The sequence below is a fragment of the Canis lupus genome, chromosome 32 (genome assembly GCF_048164855.1).
Source record: "Canis lupus baileyi chromosome 32, mCanLup2.hap1, whole genome shotgun sequence".
Taxonomy (NCBI): Eukaryota; Metazoa; Chordata; class Mammalia; order Carnivora; family Canidae; genus Canis; species Canis lupus.
The window spans coordinates 37008437-37029050 of NC_132869.1; the positions used below are offsets into that span (position 1 = coordinate 37008437).

General features: G+C 49.6%; 1 long non-coding RNA gene across 1 annotated transcript; it reads left to right on the forward strand.

The window, feature by feature from the left end:
• Positions 1 to 6901: 6901 nt before the first annotated feature.
• Positions 6902 to 15962, forward strand: LOC140622863 (uncharacterized). The gene is made up of 3 exons (XR_012022544.1): positions 6902 to 7076; positions 7330 to 7410; positions 15254 to 15962. It is a non-coding gene; the product is annotated as an uncharacterized lncRNA (long non-coding RNA).
• Positions 15963 to 20614: the final 4652 nt, after the last annotated feature.

Genomic DNA, 20614 nt, shown 5'->3' on the forward strand with positions numbered 1-20614 from the left:
CGGCAAAAGTGGGAGAGAAAACTTGCAGACGCTTGCCATGTCCGTGGGCATTTCAGCTCTGAGACACTATACTTCTGCCCACTTTCCATGGGTCAAAGGGGTCACGTGGTCAAGCTGAACATCAGTGGGAACTGGAACTGTACATGGCCTGGTCTGGTGGGAGGCACTGCAAAATCACATAGCAAAGGGCAGGAATGTCTGAGTTTAACACTTGGGAGGGGTAGTAAATCGTTGGGACCTGCCACGCTTTCCTTGAAGATTCGTGGTACATCTTAACATGCGGACAGCTCTGAGAAGTCCTGCAGTAAATAAGCCTAACTGTTCACACAGTGTTCCTCAAGCTTTTTGGAGTACAGAGCCCTACTATTATCCTGCAGGGTTAATATTCTGAGACAGGCTCATGAAGTTCAAGGGAGGAGAAGACAATGGGCTTGACTGAGCCTTGAGGAGTGGAGTCAAGCAAGTGATGAGGCTTTTACCACCGCTGGAGCAAAACTGAAAATTTTTCATGTGAGTAAATGTCCCTTTCCTCAAGGGACTCTTTCTTATGAGAATTTTATCAAATACTCCATTCCCTCATGAACAAGAAGAACCCCAGACTGAAATCCTTATTGTCTAAAAGAGCCAACACCACTGTCTGGGAGTCCAGTCTGTACCAGCCCAAGGGCCTGTTGGAAATTCCTCAAAAGGCAGGCGCTCACCTCTCATCCAAGAACTGGAGCCTCTCCTGCCGAATGGGCTTCCAGCAAACAGGCATGGATTTGGGAAGTGTTGCTGGAAGGGAAGCAGACAGAGGTGAGTGAAGCACGTTTCCCACCAGAGTCGATCATCAGGCCGGCAACTAGAACTTTCCCTCTGCCTGTGAGGACCTAGACTAGGAACAGAGGAGCAGAAAGCAAGTCTCCCAGATGGGTGCCGTCAACTCCAACTCGTGCAGGTGAACAGAGTCACTGACCGCAGGAGGCACCCAGAGCAAAGCGATGAGCCTCTCGCATTTGGGGAACCTCCACTGCTCTGAGAAACAGGGGTTAGGAGGACACGCTATCCTTGTGTCCTGCCTGCCTCCCTCCACTGTGCGTCACCACAGCGCTGCCCGGGGAGGCCTGGCCACTCTGTGGGATGATGACTTATTTGACACACTTAATTAGCCTATTTCCATGTAACATGTTTTAACGGAGGCCATTACAGCCTAATAAAAGGAAACAATAGTGCCATAAATCCCAGGATCAATAGAAGGGAAAGCAGCGAGGCCGAGAGTGGCTTCCTCTGAAAGATCCAGAAGGGCTTCGAGAATGCAATTCCCCTTGAACCTGAAGGATGAGGGGCAAGAATGTTTGCCAACTCACCTGCTCACCTGCACACTCACTCATTCACTCACTCACCCACTCCCCTTCTCACCATTCAGCAAATATTCAGGCCTGGTGTCTCCCTTACGCCGCCCCTAGGAGGTAGACAAAAGGCACAGCCTGGTGGAGGAGAAAGACACAAGAGCAAGAAGGTCACAATTCAGTGTGGCCAATGTTATGAGCAAGACCTGGGAAGAGACCTCCTGGAGACAGAATATTTGAATGGGTCTTGAAGGATAAATAGGAGTTTTCTGGGTGGAGAAGGGAGTGCGAGAGGACGATGCTAGGAGTGGGAGGAGCGCAAGGAAAGCCCAGGAGAGGGGCCTGTTGAGAGCAAAGAGAGTGAGAGAAGCAGAGAGTGTAGACGTAGGGAAGGGGAGGGGTGTGGCTGGAGAGGTATGTTGAGGCCCACTGGGGAAGAGCCTTGTTTGCCAAGCTAGATGTTGGATCCTTCTGAAATTTATTTATTTTAAAGATTTTATTTATTTATTTATTTATTTATTTTAGACACACACACACAGAGAGGCAGAGACACAGGCAGAGACACAGGCAGAGGGAGAAGCAGGCTCCCTGCAGGGAACTGGATGTGGGACTCGATCCCGGGACTCCAGGATCACGCCCTGGGCCAAAGGCACCACTGAGCCACCCAGGCTGCCCGGATTCTTCTGAAATTTAGAGAAGTTGAAGGAGATTGGAAGGCATAGTCACCAGAGGCAAGTCCTGCAGAGAAAGCTCCTTGTCTTGCTCATTCGGTACCCCTGAAGGACCAGGTGGCACCCTGTAGCTTACAGGAGGCACAGGTCCTGTCTCCCAGGCAACCTTGAGAGGGACACTGCAGCCACTTCCACTTTGTACCCGAGCAGGAGCGTGCCCTGGCACAGAGATGAGCACAGCTTCAATTCACAGCTTTGGAGGCAGGACCAGAGGGGTTGAGGAAGAGAGCAGAGGAGCAACCCGTCCATTTACTTAGAAGGAAGGGGGCTTGATCAGGAGAAGCCGCAAAGCTGTTCTGAGGGACATAGGAGACATTCACGCTCCGGGTGGCTCCAGGATACACTGTCCATTTCGGGGATTCGAAAGCCTCATATAGCAAGGTCAGGACCACCAGCTTGGTCTGCTTCCCCGTTAACAATAGTCAGAAATATCACAAGTCCATGTGTCGTATTCAAGAGGAGAGCGGGATTCTTAGCTTAGCTTTGCCATCCACCAGTGACTTCACCGTGGACTACCCACTCTGTCTGTCTGAATTTCAGTTTCTTGATGGTAAGCGAATTTTCCTCAATAACACTCTCCTTCACCAAAGCATCCAATCAAGTCCAGTTGGTTTTACCACCCAAAATGCCACCCCCTAGTTGAGGCCACCATCTTACATCATCCCTTGGGAACTGTTGGAATCCCTGAGTTGAGCTTCTTTTTTTTTTTATTTTTATTTATTTATGATAGTCACACAGAGAGAGAGAGAGAGAGAGACAGAGACATAGGCAGAGGGAGAAGCAGGCTCCATGCACCGAGAGCCCGAGTGGGATTCGATCCCGGGTCTCCAGGATCACGCCCTGGGCCAAAGGCAGGGGCCAAACCACTGTGCCACCCAGGGATCCCCTAAGTTGAGCTTCTGACTTGCAGTCTTGCTTCCTTGTTAGGCAGGATCTGCATCAGGTCTGTGAAGAGCTGGAGAGTGGCTCTTAGGCTTCGTGAGCCACATACTTCTATGTTGCATATTCTTCTTTGGTGGAAACAACCCAAATGTCCACCAACTGTTGAACAGAGAAACGGAATGTGGTATGTCCATTCAATGGGATATTATTTAGCCACAAAAAGCAATGATATAATGTCATCGGACCTTGAAGACATGATACTGAGTGAAAAAAGCCAGACACAAAGGGCCGTATATTATAAATTCCATTTATAGGAAATATCCAGAATAGGCAAATCCATAGAGACAGGAAGAAGGTCTGGAGTGAGATGGGGAAATGGGGGTGGAGGGCGGTAACCAAAGGGTATAGGGTTTCTTTCTGAAGAAATGAAGATGTTCCAAAACTGACGGTGGTAAATGTTGCTGGAGTCTGTGAGTACGCGAAAAGCCATTAAATTGTGTACTCTACGTGAGTGAATTATGTGGTATGCAAATTATTTCTCAGTAAAGTTGTAGTAAAAAGGTATTTTTAGCTCCCAGGCCATACAGAAACAAGCTGTGGACCGCATTTGGCTCATGGGCCGTTGTTTGCTGCTGTGGAGGTTCTACATTGCTGCCAAAATGCAGAGTCTAAAATGCAGATCCGATTTTGTCACTCCCTTGCCAGGAAATCTTCAATGGCTCCCCATTACCCATGGGCTAAAGAACTAACGCCTTGGCTCCCGTACATGCTCTTCCACATTCTGTCCCCAGCTAGTCTTTCTGGTCTCCCGTCCTCCCATCCCTCTCCATGCTTCAACCACACGGATGACTGGTCACATGCACTGCCACTTCCCTTTGATTTGGCCTCGATTGTGCTCTGTGCCTTCAGGAGTTTTGGAAAGCTCTTGTTTATCTCGCAAGCGTTCGCTCAGGTATCCCTTTCCTTTCCGGAACCTCCGGCAGTCTCCCTGGGAGGATGGATTGCTACTATGGTGTGTGTAGTCTTGGATTATATTTATTCGATTAGATCTATGCTTCCCTTCAGAAGACTGTGAGCTCCTTGGCAGCAGCAAAACAGGAGCCATGTCTTTTCTTCTTGGCCCAACCGGTGCTCAGCACTAGTTCCTGGCATGCAATCGGCATTTAGTAACTGCTTTCTTGAAATGAATTGAAGCCCGGTGAGAAGCAGACTAGCTAAATGGTATCCGAGAAATTCAGCAAAATCTCCCTGCAGAAAAGGCTCTTGCAGGATATCTGGTAACCTCAGCCCCCGCCCCCCGCCCCCCCCCCCCCCTTTCATGTGATAAAACTTGCCTGGATGTGATAAAACTTGCCCGGAGTCATCCAGCAACGAGGGGCTGAGGCATATCTCTGGGTCTGAGTCTCTACCCTCCCCGCCCAGGGGCTCTTCTGTGCACACCTCCCTCCGTGTCTTTCTACAGTCCCTTCCAACATTACCTCTCTGGGATTCGAGGCAGTTTGCCACGGCCAGGTTTTATAGCCATCTCCTTGGCTCGGCTGAGCCAAACATCCCAATGGCCAACAGCCCGCTTCTCCTCTCGCCCTCCCATTCTGGGCACTCTCGAGCTCCCTAGAAAGGGTCAACTACCTCAGGAGTGGCCGGAAGAGAAGGCCAGAACCTCCAGGCATTGCTGGCTGCAGGAACAGAGAGTACGGCCCACCCTCTGACGCAACTGGAGGTGGAGGTTGGACCCCGGCTCACACTGGAATCCCACAGTTTGATTTATGGCGTTGGGTACTTGTTCCACACATGTTTTTCCTATGGCTGGGAACACCCTGGGCTGACTGCGGTTTTCTCTTTCTTTTATTGTGTGTGTGTGTGTGTGTGTGTGTGTGTATGTGTGTGTGTGTATCTGAGAGAGACAGAGACAGAGGGAGACAGGGACAGAGACTGAGCTATTTCTGAACCAATTGCAGGATTAAGGTCTTTACAGGCTGCTAGAGGTCTAAAGAAGATTCTAGATCTCACTAAGGCTGTTCCTCCCATGCAGGTGCACAGAGAGCCGGCTACCACCTCTGTGGCCTGCAGCTACTACGCACCAGGCACCTCATCCTGTTGAGTTCCACAAGGACCCCACACAGTGGGAGGGATTGCCATGTGTGCAGGACCAGGGAGCCGTGCCTGGGAGAGGTTCCCAGGCGTGCCCAAGGCCCCAGTGAGCAATGGTGCATCCTAGAAACAGAGTCTAGCATTTGTTTCTGCCACCCTAGCCTTTGAACCTTCCTCTCTTTAGGAAGAGCCTCCTTTCACCAGGCGCCAGGCTTTCGGCACGACACACATGTGGTGCCCACCTTCTCAGAGCTTCCCTGGCATTTGTATGGGGCCAGCCTTGTGGACAGCTTGACTAAAACTGACCAAATTCCAAGCTATTTTTTTTTCTTTGCCCACTTTGATGTCTCTGTATTGACTCTCTGACTTCTTAGGCTGCAGATCTATTGTTCCAATGTGTCTCATCAGCGGAGGAAGAAATCCAGGATTCCAGAGGTCAAGCAACACATTCAAGGTCAGCTGGCTACTGGATGACTGAGCCGGGATGCGGGTCCTTGTCTCTTATGTCTCCACTCAAGCCATTTCTGGCCTGCTGTGTTGCCTTCGCACTACGGCCTCTCTTCACTGGAACTTTCTGGAACCCATCTCGTCACTCCCACTTCAGCTGTGTGTCATGTTCCTCCTCATCTTAGGTTGAGCTCAGGAGCCAGGAATCGCAAGTTCTGCTGGTGGTCTCCACGAGGCCGGCTTCTGGGGCCTCAAGTCCTTGCCTAAGCCAGCCCTCACGTGGCCACGGCACAGACTGGAGAGGCCTTCCCTGTTTTAGAGATGACACATGGAGGCCAGAAATGATAGCAGCAACTAACCCAAGCACACAGAGATTACAGTCGATCAAAGACCAGAAATTGTTACCTCTGCTGCAACAATTGTGGCTGCAGGTTTGAGGAGATGTTTGTCTTTTCCTGTGGGTCCTCATGAGCAAAGAGGCAGATGCCAGCTCTTTTGAAGAAGCACGTCCTAAAGCTCAGTATTGTTTGAATGGCAAGAAGATTCTCTGAGAGGTAGTGAGCTCCCCGTGGCAGGAGATGACCAAGTAGAGGCTGTGTACGCGCCTCCCCCCTACACCCCCCGCCCCCTGCCAAGGGAGTGTGGAGCAGGGATCAGATTGAAGAGAGCTCAATGACTTCAGTGTCTACCCAAAGAACCCAGGCCCCCAAGGTCCAAGACTCTTGCCTTTGCTTCTGGGAGAGCTGGTGAGGAGGGAGGAGTGAGGAAGTAGCTTCAAAGATGGAAAAAGCCTTCTGCCTAATGGGCTCTCATTGTTGGCCATGAACCCAAGATTTTGTGAGACACTCTCGAAATGTTGGTCTGGGCCTTGTCATTTAACCTTAGCCCTCGAGGGGCCGTCTAAGTAGATGAAAGGCCACAGCACTTAGAGGGTGTTACAGAACCTCCTTCTGGGGAAACAAGCCCAGGAAATGAGTGGGGATTGTCCCAAACACTCATTTGAAAGTGATGGGACAGATGAAATTGCAGGAAATGGCCCAGCATTCAATTCTGGGCAGCAGCCTGGACATCTTCACAGACCAGCTCAGCTAAGAGCGTCAGCATCCAGGGGTCCTTGAAAGCTGGAGTCCAGGGAGGCTCCTTCCAGGAGGCGAAGCAGGTCTGGATGCCTGTCCTGGCCTTTTGGGACCTGTGTCCGCAGGTAAGTCACGTGGCACCTGAGTGGGTTCTCGCCTCCAAGTAATGGTGGCAGTGACTCCTCCCTCTCAGGGTGGTGCGCACTCTCTGAGAGCAAGTATATGATGTTCCTAACAAAAAGCAGGGGCGGGGGCAGGGGGAGGAAGTGGTTTGAATCCCACATCTTGATTTACTGAGGGTGTAGTCACTCTTCGAAGTTTCTTCCTCAGCTTGGGGCCAGCCCAGACCAAATGCGGTTTCCTCTCTTTGTGTGTGAGCCTGTGTGTGCATGCGTGCAAGTGTGTATGCGTGTTAGTCACCTGCCCTTCGCTGGCTGCAGGGTTCATGTCCACTTGAGGGGCCCAGGACTCTCAAGACCTGCCCAATGTGCTGGGACCCAGCCAGGTACAATTATCCCATGGTGAGTGCTAATGGGTACATCCCGCAGATGGGTGGAAGTAGGGTGTGGGTATTGCCCCTGGAAAACCGAATAATGATGCAAACCACGGAAAATAAGACCACGTAAGCAATAGAACTCTCTTCATGTTAATTTTGATTCTCACAGATTTTCTTAAATCTCAGATGCTTGCTGTTACCTCCATGTCAGAACCTGGCCTAAGTCCAGGTCTGATCTGACACCAAATCAACCACTTAATCATTTCCTTTGTCTCTAGGTCCTTCAGGGAGCACCCTCATTTCCAGACTTTCTGACCCCATAAAGGTTTGGGAATCACTGAGAGTCACTGCCCGAAAAGGTAGGTTTTTCTTCAGCAGGTGACAAACTTGGGATCTAGGTGTGGTTCTCCACCAGCCCAGCTCTGACCTCGCCGGGGCCAAGGAGTTCTCACCATGCTTGCCTCCCTTCCTCCCTGCAATGCTCTCACCCTACATGCTCCCTCTGCAGGAATGCAGAACAGGAGGGGTTTTTAGGTGCCCTCTTGTCCGTGTGGCAGTGGAGGCCAGTGAAACTCAGAGGAATGAATGACTCACCAAGACCCCATAGCAAGATGGTGGCCGATGGGAGACCAGGTCTCCTGCCTCTTTTTTTTTTTTTTAACAGCTTATCAAGATTTTATGTATCTTTATTTTCAACACTTGGGACATACAGTATAAAGATTCCCTACTGGACAAATGATATTCATTAAGCCAAAGGGGGGGGGGAAGGAGGAAGTTGTACTGTTTTGACTACAATGTTTAAAACACAGATATGCAGATTTTACCCCCCCCCCCAAAAAAAATCTGAGTTTTGTTTATCAGGGACATACATTGAACCTCAGACTTTTTCACACCTCAGAAAGAAAACACAACCAAAAAACTCTGGAAAAAATAGACCACAAGGGCTCTTTTGCGCTGAGCCGAAAGAGGTGACATCTGGCCAGAGATTAAATGTCTGTGTCTCACTTTGTGCAGGTTACCAGCTTGCTTACTTGTGACACTATAGAAAGGGGACCAAACTGTGGGGACCGAGGGAGTTACATACAACAGGAACATGGTCATATGGACACATTGCTTTCCTGGCAATGAGTTGTAAAGCAGGGAGACCCGGGAAGCTCAGAGCCCGAGTGGCCCGGAGCTGTGGCTGTGTCCCTGGGGGCCAGGAGGAATGGCAGGCCTGGCGCTGGAATTCCCCCAGCGTGAGGCTCAGGATTAGGGAGGGGGGACATCTAGGGAGGGCCTCCCAGCTTCTGCAGACCCAGCCTGGAGATACGTCCGTGTTGTCCAAGGCCCATGTGCCTGGACCAGCCTTCCCGCACCGAAGGAAGATGTAGCTCCTTCCAAGACTCTCCCAAGACGGTCTCCTTGAGTCCTTCCAACAGAGGTCACCTGCTGCAGACCTGCGGGCTCCCTGTGGGCTGCAGACAGGTTTCAGTTGATGGGATTCTCCCTCAGTGACTGGGATAGCTGACAGCATTGTAGCACTGCGCGTTTTCACATTAAAAAAAAAAAAAAAATCTGGCCTTTCTTGGGAACTTGGGAAATCTGGCCACACTGGGCTGAGTTCCCACATGACCAGCATCGCTGGAGCTGGTTTGAGTCCCCGCCACCCTTCAGCCAAAAGCATGTTTGCCTTGGTCCCCAAGCCAACTGCTCTTGCTCCTTTTCATTAATCTGCCTGGCCCCGCTGCAGGCGAATTTGCAACCCTGGCCGAGTTGGTCTTTATTTTATAGGTGAGGTTGTTGACGACCTGGTTTAAAAGTCATGGAAATCCAAGTACTTCCCCCAGCTTCCTATTTGATATCCCCCCCCCGCCCCCACGAACTCCCCCAGGGGTGTCCCCACCCTTTCCAAGCAGCTCCAGGCTCTGCTGGCCAAAAACAGCTGGATCTACCACGGGAGATGCAGAGATGTGGGCCCTCCCCCCACGCTCCCCTCCACCCCACCCCCACCCCCACCGTGGAATGTGCCCCTCCACCCGCCACCCCTTCCAGCCATTGCAATTTCCAGATTAAAGATTCCAGGCAGGCTGGGGCGTATTTCCCACCCAGTGTCTGGGGCCTATTTTCTCCTTCAAGTCATTACAAGTTCGACGTCTCTAGCAACCCAGGGGCTTGAAGGCGGAGCTGCCTTTCCTGACAGCCCGGGGTGCTCAGACACCAGGTTTTCTCTGTTCCTTTTCCATATGCCCCGCTCTAGCCTTTGGTCTGGGTGCAGCTTGTCAACATTAAATAAGCACTTCTTGTGGTTCACTCATAACAATTCTTTAGATCTTGGAAGCCAGGCTGTGGAGCTCTGCATATGCATAGATCTCATTTTCACACAACAGGCTGCTTAGCAGATGGGGACCCAGACCAGCCTCCAACATTTAGCAGAGAGTTAAGATGTGGGAAACTAGGTGGCTTTTAACCAGCCCGGACTGCTGCCAGCGTTCAACCTTAGAGAATTTTCACAGGGAAAGGAAAAAAAAAAAAAACCCAACAACAACAACAACACACACACACACACACACACACACACACAAAACCAACAAAACCACAGTTTTCCTTGCTCCCCCAAACCAGATGGCAGATGGTATGGAACCAATAAAACACAGATTCAAACGTTTGTTTATTTAACTTTGAATGTAATATGGCTTTGTGGTCCCTTGCAAGGAAACACCAACCTTGCAACCAAAGAGATGACGGATTAGTCAAACTTCAGAACAGCATTTGGAGGTGCTCCTGGGGAGGCCCTACAGAGGGACCAGGGACAATGCGTGGCCAGCCCCCAAGCCCCATGGCCCGTTGGCGTCTCCTGGTGAAAACCCAGGAGGTCCTCATGAGCACTGACTGATGCTTCGTTTCTGTTGCTTGTCTTTTGGTCGAGGTTCAGTCCAAAAGGCAGCCAGCCACATGAGGAATGTTTCTGCGTCATTTCGAAAGCAGCTGTGGAAGATGTTGCTCTGGGCCACCAGTGTGAAAGACCATGAGAAAATGGCCCGGGCCCTGGAGAAAAGGCCCTCTTTCATGGGGCTTGGGGTTTGTGATATCAGAGAGGGATATGCAGTGTGGTGCCCTTTTCGCTTTGGCTTCCCAGAGACCTCAGGCGAAATTATATGCTCAGTTGGAATAACTATCTACATTAGTTTAGATTTTTTTGGTTACCAGTGGCAGAAAACCAACCCAAACTACTTTAAATAAAAAGATAATTTATCAGGTTAAGTAAGAGCAGATGGTTTCAGAGATGGCTGGGATCAAGGGCTTAATATCACCCGGGCTCCTTTTCTAGATCTTAGATAGGCTTTTTCTGTAAGTCAGCCCCATACCTTAAACTGTCCCCTAAGTCACATCCTATGAGTTCAGCAACCCCAGAAGACAGTCTCCTTCACCAGCTCTGTCAGCAAAGGCTTGGCACACATGCTCGTTTTTGAACTAATGCAGTGGCCAGAGACTTGGGGTACTCTGACTGGCCTGTGGTGAACCTCCCTATTGGTGGGAAGAAGGGCAAGATCAGCATTACCTTAAACATATGAAATATATTCCCTAATTGGAAATATGGGGTGGGGTTGGGAGAGCGAGGCCAGTAGACGCCAACTTTAGCCTGGGATTCTAGCATAGTTTTCTATCCCCTCCCCTATATCACTCTATGTCTTTCTCGCTCTTCTCTCTCTCTCTCTCTCTTTTTAAGATTTTATTTATTCATTCATGAGAGCCACACAGAGAGAGAGAGAGAAAGAAAGAGAGGCAGAGACACAGGCAGAGGGAGAAGCAGGCTCCATGCAGGGAGCCCGACGTGGGACTCGATCCCGGGTCTCCAGGATCATGCCCTGGGCCAAAGACAGACCCTCAACTGCTGAGCCACCCAGGCGTCCCACTCTCTCTCTTTTTAAATGAAGTTAGTAAATATGTATCTTTCATCGTAAGCAATACTAAAATTATGGAAAGCAGAAGTAACTTATTCTGCATGAGTGAACAGTGAAAAATGGAATATACTCTAAAATATGGAGTTCTTCGGTAAAACTGAACCATCTTGGACTCAGAATGCCAAAGCCAGAGGGAGGTGCAGAGCTCACGCTGTTCATAATGTTGTTGGTCGTGGATGAGCTCACGGAGGCCCAGAGGGGGGCTGCTTGTCCAAAACGTGGTTGCAAATCATCTGCAGAGCCTGGAACCCAGAACCTGATTTCAGATTCAGGATCTCCCCATTGCCTGTCTGACTATGGCCTCTTATCTTCCTATGTTGCTCTCTCAGGGCCTGACCTCATGTTCACTTTTCAGACACTTGTTCTGGAGTCTTCTATGAATTGGTTGGCAAAAAATTTCTGGCCAATGTGTCAACTTTTAGGGGTATAACTTCCCAGGACTCTCCCCGGGACTCTTTGGGTCTTCTATACCTAAGAAAATGCATCTTTAAGATTGATCGCAGCATGAGTGTGTTAACTGCTGAGTAACAAGTTAGCACAAATGTAGCAACTTAAAACAAAACACAGGTTTATCATCTTACAAGTTCCATTGGTCAGGAGACCAGGTATGGCTTAGCTGGGTCCGTGCAAGAGCTCACAAAACTGCAACCAAGGTCTAGGATGGGTCATAGTCTCATCAGGAGGCTCCTCTGGGGAAAGATCCACTTCCAAGCTCACTGGGGTTGTGGCCAAAGTCATTTCCTTGTGGCTGTATGACCAAGATCCCTGGCTTTTTGCTGGCTGTGAGCTGAAGGCCGCCTTTGGGTCCTAGAAGCCACCTGCCCACCACACCCCAGTTTCTTGCCACATGGATTTCCTTGACATGACTGCTAACTTCTCAGGCCAGTGAGGAGAAACACTCATTCTGGCCTGGAGTTTTATATAAAGCTCCATAATACTGTGATTGAAAGCCTATCACCCTTGCCTCATAACAACCTAACCATGGAAGTGACATCCTATCACCCTTACCATAGTCTGTTGGGAAGAAGCAAGTCACAGATTGTGCCAGAGAGGCTATTTTTTGGGTGATCTTGGGGTCTCCCTCCACAAGCCCTCACACCTAGGTGAATTGTCCTGCGTGTACCCACCTGAATATAACAGAGAGCCCCTGCTCCATGCCAGGGAGCATGCACACCAGTCTGTAGACAGCCAAGTGGGGATGATGGGCCTTTGAGCAGATAATAAGGCCCTACAGTAGGCACACGCCATGGGCTGCATGTTTGAAGGGACTGGGGTCACAGAGATAGAGTCTCTCCTTGGGCTAGAAGGGTCAGGCAGAGGGTCAGAGAGGACCTCCCAAAGGAGATAACCCTGGCACAGCCTTGCTGGATTAGCAGGACATCGAGGAAGACAGATGTGGTGGCAGAGAAGGCCAACGTGGATGCAAAAAGGCAAGGGGGATCTGGGGAGCCATGAGTGATCCAGGGCGACCAACATGAGCTCACTGAGGAGATGGGGGTGAGGCCAAGTCACTGAGGGACTTAGAGGCCAGGCTTGGAGGTATCCTCCTTCTGTGGCCCATGGAGGGCCACCCTGAGGCCATACCTAGGGAATTGGGGGCAGTGGCATGGTAAGCTTGGGGCCCCAGGGAGAGAGGACTTGTAGCAGGAGGCTGAGCAGGGAAGTCACCGTGGGCAGAAGGCAAACCTGGCTTGTCTGTCCTAAGGAGTGGCCCCCGCCCCACTCTCAGCCACAAAAACCCCGGGGAAGGCAGACCTTCTTAGGGCCCATTTCAGGCAGCCAGGTTGTCAGGATGATGAGTTCTGCAGCCTAGCAGCTGAACCAAAGAAGAGAAAAGTCCCAACAAGCCCCATTTCACTGCCCTTGACCTTGCAGTAGAGCTCTAAGTGCAAAATCTGTCATCTATTAATCTGTTAGAAGTTGACAAAAGGGACTTTGATCAGAGGTTGTTTTTCCCCCCTTCTTAAGTTCCTGATGACACATAATAGCCCATTTCAGCCGGAGGGCCGGAAGCATGGCTCTCATTCTGCTCGCTGCAACCCCAGTGGCCTCCTGCCCCGTGGCTTTCTCCCCGCCCCGATATTAATTGGCCTGTAAGTGGTTACATGTGTTCCTTTTTATGTGTCAGTTGGAGTCTGTTATTTGAACTTCACAGCTATTTGGGAACACAGGAGTGATGCTTTGGGCCCAAGTTGGGAAATGGAACAGTCCAGAATATGGTGCACTGGCTCCTACGTCCCGATTTTTTTGTGAGGTCTTGGTGTCTCCCACCACCACTCCTACTCCCTCCGAGCCATGCTCCTCTGAGTTAGGCCCCCGACGCTCCTGGCCCGCTCTTGGAACCATGAAGTTCACAGCCAAGGGAAGCCTCAGGGAGCCCCAAACTGTAGCTTCTGGTTTTAAAGCCATTAAAAGCCCCAGAGAGGGGAATGTCTTTTAATAAAAATAACATTTGCCGAGGGGCTATCCTGTACACATTTCTTACATGTGTTCTCTTGTTTCGTCCTCAAAATAACTCTGTGTTGGAAAACACATTGCCACTTTCAGATAGGGGAACTGGAGACTGTGGGAGACTGAGCAAGAAGGCTCCAGGGCCGGATTGCCAAAGATCAGGTCCTGCCACTAACTCTTACCAGCTGTGTGATCTTGAGCAAGTTGTTGAACTTCTCTGTGTCTCAGATTGCTCGTCAATAACGGATCTACTAATAGTACCTACTTCAAAGGGCTGCGGCGAGGATTAAATTGATTTAGTGTTTTTAGGTGCTTAGGGCAGGGGCTGGTGTACAGAAAGCACTTAATATGTGTCAACTGATGTGGCACGGCAAGGGTGTGTGGCATGTGGTACAGAACACCTTTTCTGGAGGGAGATGTCCTTGGTTTGAATCTCAGCTACTCCAGGTAGCTGTGTGAGCATGGGCAAGTTACTTATTGTCTCAGTTTCCCCATCTACAAAATGGGGATCTTCCCAATGGTTGAGGGTCCCCTCAGTGAAATGCTTAGGTCCCTACCTAATTACCCTGGAGTGAATTTCACCAACTGATAAGCCCCATTCAACCTCACAGAGGTTTTCATCTGATCTTTAGTGACCCATTTTATTTTTGTTTACATATTTTTTAAGCTTTTAAAATTTTAAAAATAAATCTCGACACCCAACGTGGGGCTTGAGCCCACGACCCCCAAGATCAAGAGTCATGTACTCTATGGACTGAGCCAGCTAGGCATTCCTGGTGACCCATCTTAAATGTAAATGGACGTCAAAAATTATATGTAATATCTTCGGCGAGATGAAAAGATTTTGCATTCCAAAAAACCAAAACAGAACGTAAAAAGAAAAGGAGGGGATCAAACTTAGAATAAACCAGAGCTCTTGAAAATTGAAATTAACAGACCAAAAACCATGTTAAATAACACAACATTTGGAACACGAAGAGAACTCTCAGAAAGTCAAACAAAGAGATAAACAGATTGAAAGTAGGAAGGAAAGATAAGGAAATTGGAGGATCCATCTAGGATATTCAGCATCCAAATAGAGTTCCAAAGAGAGGAAAACAGAGAAAACACAGGGGAGGCAATATTTAAGGAAATAACACAAAAATAAAATTCTCAGAACTAAAATCATGAGTTTCCTTGACTGAATTCACCACGTGCTCAACACAGCAAATGATGAAAAGATCCACATCAAGGCACATCATTGTGAAATTTTATAATACCATGGATAAAGGAAAGTTATTGAAAGCTTCCAGAAAGGAAGTCTCAAAAACAAAAACAAAAGCAAGACATGTACAAGGGATTTGGGTTACAGGATGGCACTAGATTTCTCAACAATAGCTCTGGAAGCTGGTTTACACCCTAGAATTCTATACCCAGCCAAACTATTAATCAAATATGGGCTTTTTAGTAGCAACGCTGAAAACCAGAAGCAAAGAAGCAATGTTTTCAAAATTCTGGGGGGAGGGGAGGAGTGATTTGCAATGTAGAATTTATACCCAGTCAACTAATAACCCAGCAGAGGCTCTAGAGACATTTTTTAGAAAGATTTTATTTATATATTTGAGGAGGGAGGGGCAGAGGGAGGAATCCCAAGCAGACTCCCCACTGAACGTGGAGCCCCACACGGGGCTCGATACCACCACCTTGAGAGCATGACCTGAATCAAAATCAAGGGTTCCTTACCCACTGAACCACCCAGGGGCCCCTCTAAAGACATTTTCAAAACATAAATTTCTCCTAAATTTGACTTCCATTTTTCCTGTTTCAGGATGCTACAAGAGGGAGTGTTCTGCTAAAATGAGGAAGTCGATCACAAAAGTGGCAGATGTGGATTCACAAAGCAGATAATCCCGTGGTGGAGAAAGTGAAGGGGTCCCTAAAATTATGTGTAGAGATGCCAGGACGGTAACCGTGGGCCAGACATAGCGCTCCACCTCTTCCTGCCATCGAGGCCACCCCTTATTGTGGCTGGCTGGCACTGTGGGTTCCCTGACAACTGATTGGCTCTCGATCAAGTCCCATGTCCTTTCCTGAGCCATCCCACCACCACAGCTCCCAGGCCAGCCTCCTCTCATGCCTGTCACAGGGCAATAGACACTTCCAGAGCCCTCCTTGTCCCACGGGAACCGAGGTAGTCCCTGGTGCTGCCATCTGTTGCCTTGATTTGAACACCCATCCTGGTTGCCTCATCTTTCAAACAGGATCATCACAGCATCCATGATGTCACCAGGTCATTGATAGGATTAAACGAGTAGATGTTTTTGAAGCGATGAGAATGGCATCTGGCATGTAGTAATGTGATACTGGTATTTGTTAAATGAAATACATTATGTGTGATGCCTGGGTGGCTCAATGGTTGAACATCTGCCTTTGGCTCCGGGCATCATTCCAGGGTCCTGGGGTCGAATCCTGCATCGGGGTCCTTGCAGGCAGCTTCTCCCTCTCCCTATGTCTCTGCCTCTCTCTCTGTCTCTCATGAATAAATAAGTAAAATCTTTAAAAAAATACATTATGTAGCGACATGAAGGTAAACCTGTCCTAGCTTGGAAACACATCGGTTTAAACACCAGCCACAGCTGAGAGGAATCTGCAAGCTCCTCATTGTATAGCTAAACACCCCCAAACTGGGAGCACCCCCAAATCCTGAGGCATTTCAACTCAGGATGCCAGTACATCTCTGACCATGTCAGTTCCTGCTCAACATGACTTAGAGATTCCTCATCCCGCTGAGGAGGAAGCTGGAGTCCGGAGTCTTCTCCTCAGCCCAGTCTTGCTCAGCTGTCCCCTTCAGAGTCACCTTGAACCGGCCCTTCCTTGCCAGCCATCCTCCCACTCCAGACACCTGCTTCAGTCAGCCCCTCATGAGCTGAGCCATAGACCTTCAGCTATGCTGCTCCCGCTGCCTGCACTGCTCTTCCCGACAGCACCTCCTTTTTCCTTTAGCTGCTTCCTACTTACCCTTTGGATCTTAGCCAAGTCATCATTTCTGCAAAGCAGCCTTCCCTGCACCCAAAGGCGATTAGAAATCCCGTGGCACATTCTCCTGGCCCCGGGGAGGTTTAGTTCTTGCGCTCGGTATGGCATCTGACACTCCTCGTGTTCTTCGTTCATTCAACGTAGACTTACCGAGTGCCTCGACTTACCAGTATGTCAGGCCTAGAAAATGCAGCCATGACCACATAGACAGAAGCCCCCGCCCTCGGTGAGGTGAGTGTGCTGTCGAGGGAGGCTTTTTGGTTACCATGGGCCTGACAGAAAGCAGGCTTTAAGAAGTATTTGCTGAGAAATAAGCCCCAGGAACATTGCTGCCTTCCCTGAGAGCGAGGAGGGGGCTGGGGGCGCCTTCCCCCTTCTAGCAAAAACGTGCAAAGCTCTCCCAGTAGCCCCAGCAGGAAGCAGGGGTGCTGACAGGCACTTTAGAGCAGTTTAGTGGCAGGTTAAGAGCACAGAAGCCCCACCCAGGCGGAAGGTCGCTGCGGTTTCTTTGGCGAGTGTCCCCCCATCGCCCCCCTTCACCTCCTGTTCATCTGGCCCGGCCTGTAACCAGGCCAACCTTCCAGATTAACTGGGGCTGAAGGGGGAGCCGGGGGGAGGGGACTTCATGAGTGGGTAACCCTGTGACTAATCCAGAGAAACAGCTCTGGCTCCGTGGTTCACCCCAGGCTTGTTTGTGTGTCTAATTTCCTTGGGCAAATCAGCCCCTTCATTTCACTCTGAGGTTTAGGGTTTCCCCTAGAGCTCTCGGGGAGTCAGGCTGGGATGTTTTGCGTAAGTGGGGAAAGTCTTGGAGATGGAAGTAGGAGATGGGGTCGCAGAGGTGACACTGGGTGAGGGGCACTTGGTGGGGGGGCTTTGTTCTGAAGGGCTTTGGCCTCATCCCTGCCTGCTCGGTTGCCCCTTCCTGGGCCACGCTGCAGGATCTAACAGAAACACCTAAGGAGACAGAGGATCTAGCCCTCCTCCCCACTTCCTTGGTGGGGAGGGGAGTAAGAATTAGGAAGCAGGGACACCTGGGTGGCTGGCTCAGTGGTTGAGGATCTGCCTTTGGCTCAGAGCGAGATCCCGGGATCCTGGGATCGAGTCCTGCATGGGGCTCCCTGTGAGGAGCCTGCTTCTCCCTATGCCTGTTTCTCTGCCTCTCTTCCTGTCTCTCTCATGAATAAATAAATAAAATCTTTTAAAAAAAGAGATTTAGAAAGCACGAGGCTTGGAACAGGCGAGAAGCAATAGGTTCCATCTTTGGTACCCGAGTCAGGTTTGCAGAGCGCTTCACTCGCCTTTGTAAGTGAACTGGAACAACTCAGGATCTCAGAGCACATCCTCTGGGGCTCAGCTCGATCACTCCTGTCCCATAAACAATGGGTTTCTTTCCACATGTCCCCTCTGTGCTGGGCTCCAGCAGTACAGACACAAAGGAGATCATTCCTTGGCATTTATCCTTGAGAAACTCACTGTATGTCCCTGATCCTCACTTGCCCTTCCTGAAAGTCTCCCCTGCCTGCTTCCGAGGGTCATGGGGCTTATGCAGGACAGTGCTCTGCACACGACAAAGGGGCTGCAGCATATGTGCTTACACAGCAGAACCCTCTTCAACAATCTTCAATTAAGCAACGCTCCAGATTGCTGGAGGCTGTCCATGTCCCTCAGTGAGCACTGTCCCCATGCCCAGGACACATCAAACCCTCAAAGCTAGCAAGTATTCTGATTTTCCTGGGCTCGTCTGTTCCCGGTCAGCTGAGCTGTGTGTGCTTATCAAGTGTTATTTGTGTTTGTTCTCAATCTGTATCAATTACTCTAGTTAAATAATGCAATAATTATTCCACAGTGCAATGAAATATGAGTGCAGAAAATGGTGTTTCTTTGGAGGCAAACTTGAGTGCTTTGGAGAGAATCGAAACAACACTCTGGTGAATCAAATGTAGGTGAGATAATAAAGGTTAGAGGGGGGAAACTGTGAAAGTCAAGTCCTTGGCATTCAGCTTTATGGCCTCACTCCTCTTTAAAGAAACAGAGACTAGTAATCACCAATGACACTTTGTGGGTGTAGTTTGAGGAAAATACCAAAGAATCAGCCAACAGGCACGATTCCCCACTTTCCATGACTGGGCCAAGTGACCCAGTAAAGCTGGATCTCATCGGGTTCAAGAGGGCTTGTCCTGTAGCTGTAATGCCTCTTTGGGAACTAGAAGAGGAGAGTGTCAGGGCTGACTCAAGCCACATAGTTGGCGTGAGAGCCTCAGAGCTGGGAGAGGCCTCGTGGTCTTTCCTGGGGGCAGACACGTCCACCACAGCCCCATGGCTAAGTGGCTGTGCAGGCTTTCTGTGAATGCTCTTGTGACTCAACACCCCGGAGTCCAGAGCCCGGCTCATTTTGAATCGTATTCTGGGAAGCATGCTTGACTCATTTCATCTCCCCTTACTGTGCTCCTTGACGAGCCCTCCTTTGTTTACAGGTGAAAAATCTCTATTACTTACATTCAGTTAAGAAGAAAGCAGGTTGAGATAGAGCCTCACACTCTAGGATAAATTAGCTTAATATAATCTCAAGGTATCAACTTTCCCAGCAGGACAGGGTCTTCTCATCCCTTGAGATGAGCCTCTATTTTTTCCCAGGACTTTACCACCCAGCCCAACCCCACGATCCAGCCCTTCTGGCAAAAGATCTACCACTGACTGCATTTATGCAGATTCCTGCATAAATCCCTTATTCAAGTTCATAGGAAAATAACGTATCATGGATACAGATAAAGTCTAATTCTAGCACTTTCCTTTCTTTTTTTCCTTAAAGATTTTATTTATTTATTTATGAGAGACACGGAGAGGGAGGCAGAGACACAGGCAGAGGGAGAAGCAGGTTCCATGCAGGGAAGCCTGACATGGGATTCGATCCCAGGACCCTGGGACCACGACCTGAGCCAAAGGCAGACACTCAACCACTGAGCCACATGGGTGCCCCTAATTCTAGCACTTCCTGACTCAGAGACCTTGGACCGTATACTTATCTCTTCTCACAAACTGTGGTTTCCTCATTTATGTAAGGAGAATTAAAAGAGCCTATTGTGATGGTTCATTCTGTCAATAATTTCTTTTAGTACCTATGATGTACCAAGCACTGTGCTGGCAGGTGCTGGGGGTACAGGAGTGGGAGAACTGGAGACCTTCTGGAATGCCCTCAGGAATGAAGCTTTGCTGGTTGATTGATGGGCTAATGCAGGGGTTGGCAAACTTTTCCGTAAATGGCCAGATGGTAAATATTTTAGGCTCTGCTCTGCCGCTGTAGCACAAAAGCAGCCATAAACAACATATAAACAAATGGAGGTAGCTACTTTCCAATAAAACTTTACAAAAACAGGCAGCAGGCCAGACGCGACCTGCAGATAGTTGTTTGCCTTCTTCTGGGCTCAAGTGTTAATACTCTTGGACTGAGTTCCAGATCAGTCTAAGAAGGAGACTTCCAATTGTCTCCCTCGATGCAGGGAGTTCTCCTGGAGGGTCTCCAGATATCTTTACTGCTCTCCAGCAACCGTCATCCCCTTTGCTTATGTGGAGCTGGGTGTGATGAGTCCCGAAGTGTTTTCCTGATGGCAAGGTTGAACCCAATCGCATTCAGCAGTCTCTTTCAACAGATTCAACCAGTGTGCCAAAGAGACAACAGATCTGTACTACTAGGGTGGGAGGCAAAGTCACTTATCCTCTCTAGGAATCAGTTTGCCTCTCTTAAAATGAGAAGGTTGGACCAGTGGTTTTCCAAGCTTGAACACTCATCGAGTGACTAAGTGTATTTGCTAAAAATGCAGATTCCTAGCCCCCCCCCCCCACTTTGGAGGCATTGTCTCCAATTATAGGGATGACCTGGGGATTCTGGACTATTAACAAGTGCCCCAGAGGGTTCTGAAGGAGGACACTCCAAGGACCACAGAATTAGGCCTCATCCAGCTCTGACGTTCAGTGGTTGCCAACAGAGTAAAGGAAGTCCGTCTGCCTGAGCTGGGCTGGGCTGTGGTGGGACAGAGAATGGTGGTGGTGGGGATCATTATCTTGTCTGCAAGGACGTGGCAGGATGTGGTTGACCCAAGCTTCCTGTGAATGGGGGAACCAGAGAGCAGTGGGAGAGATTCACACCCCAGCA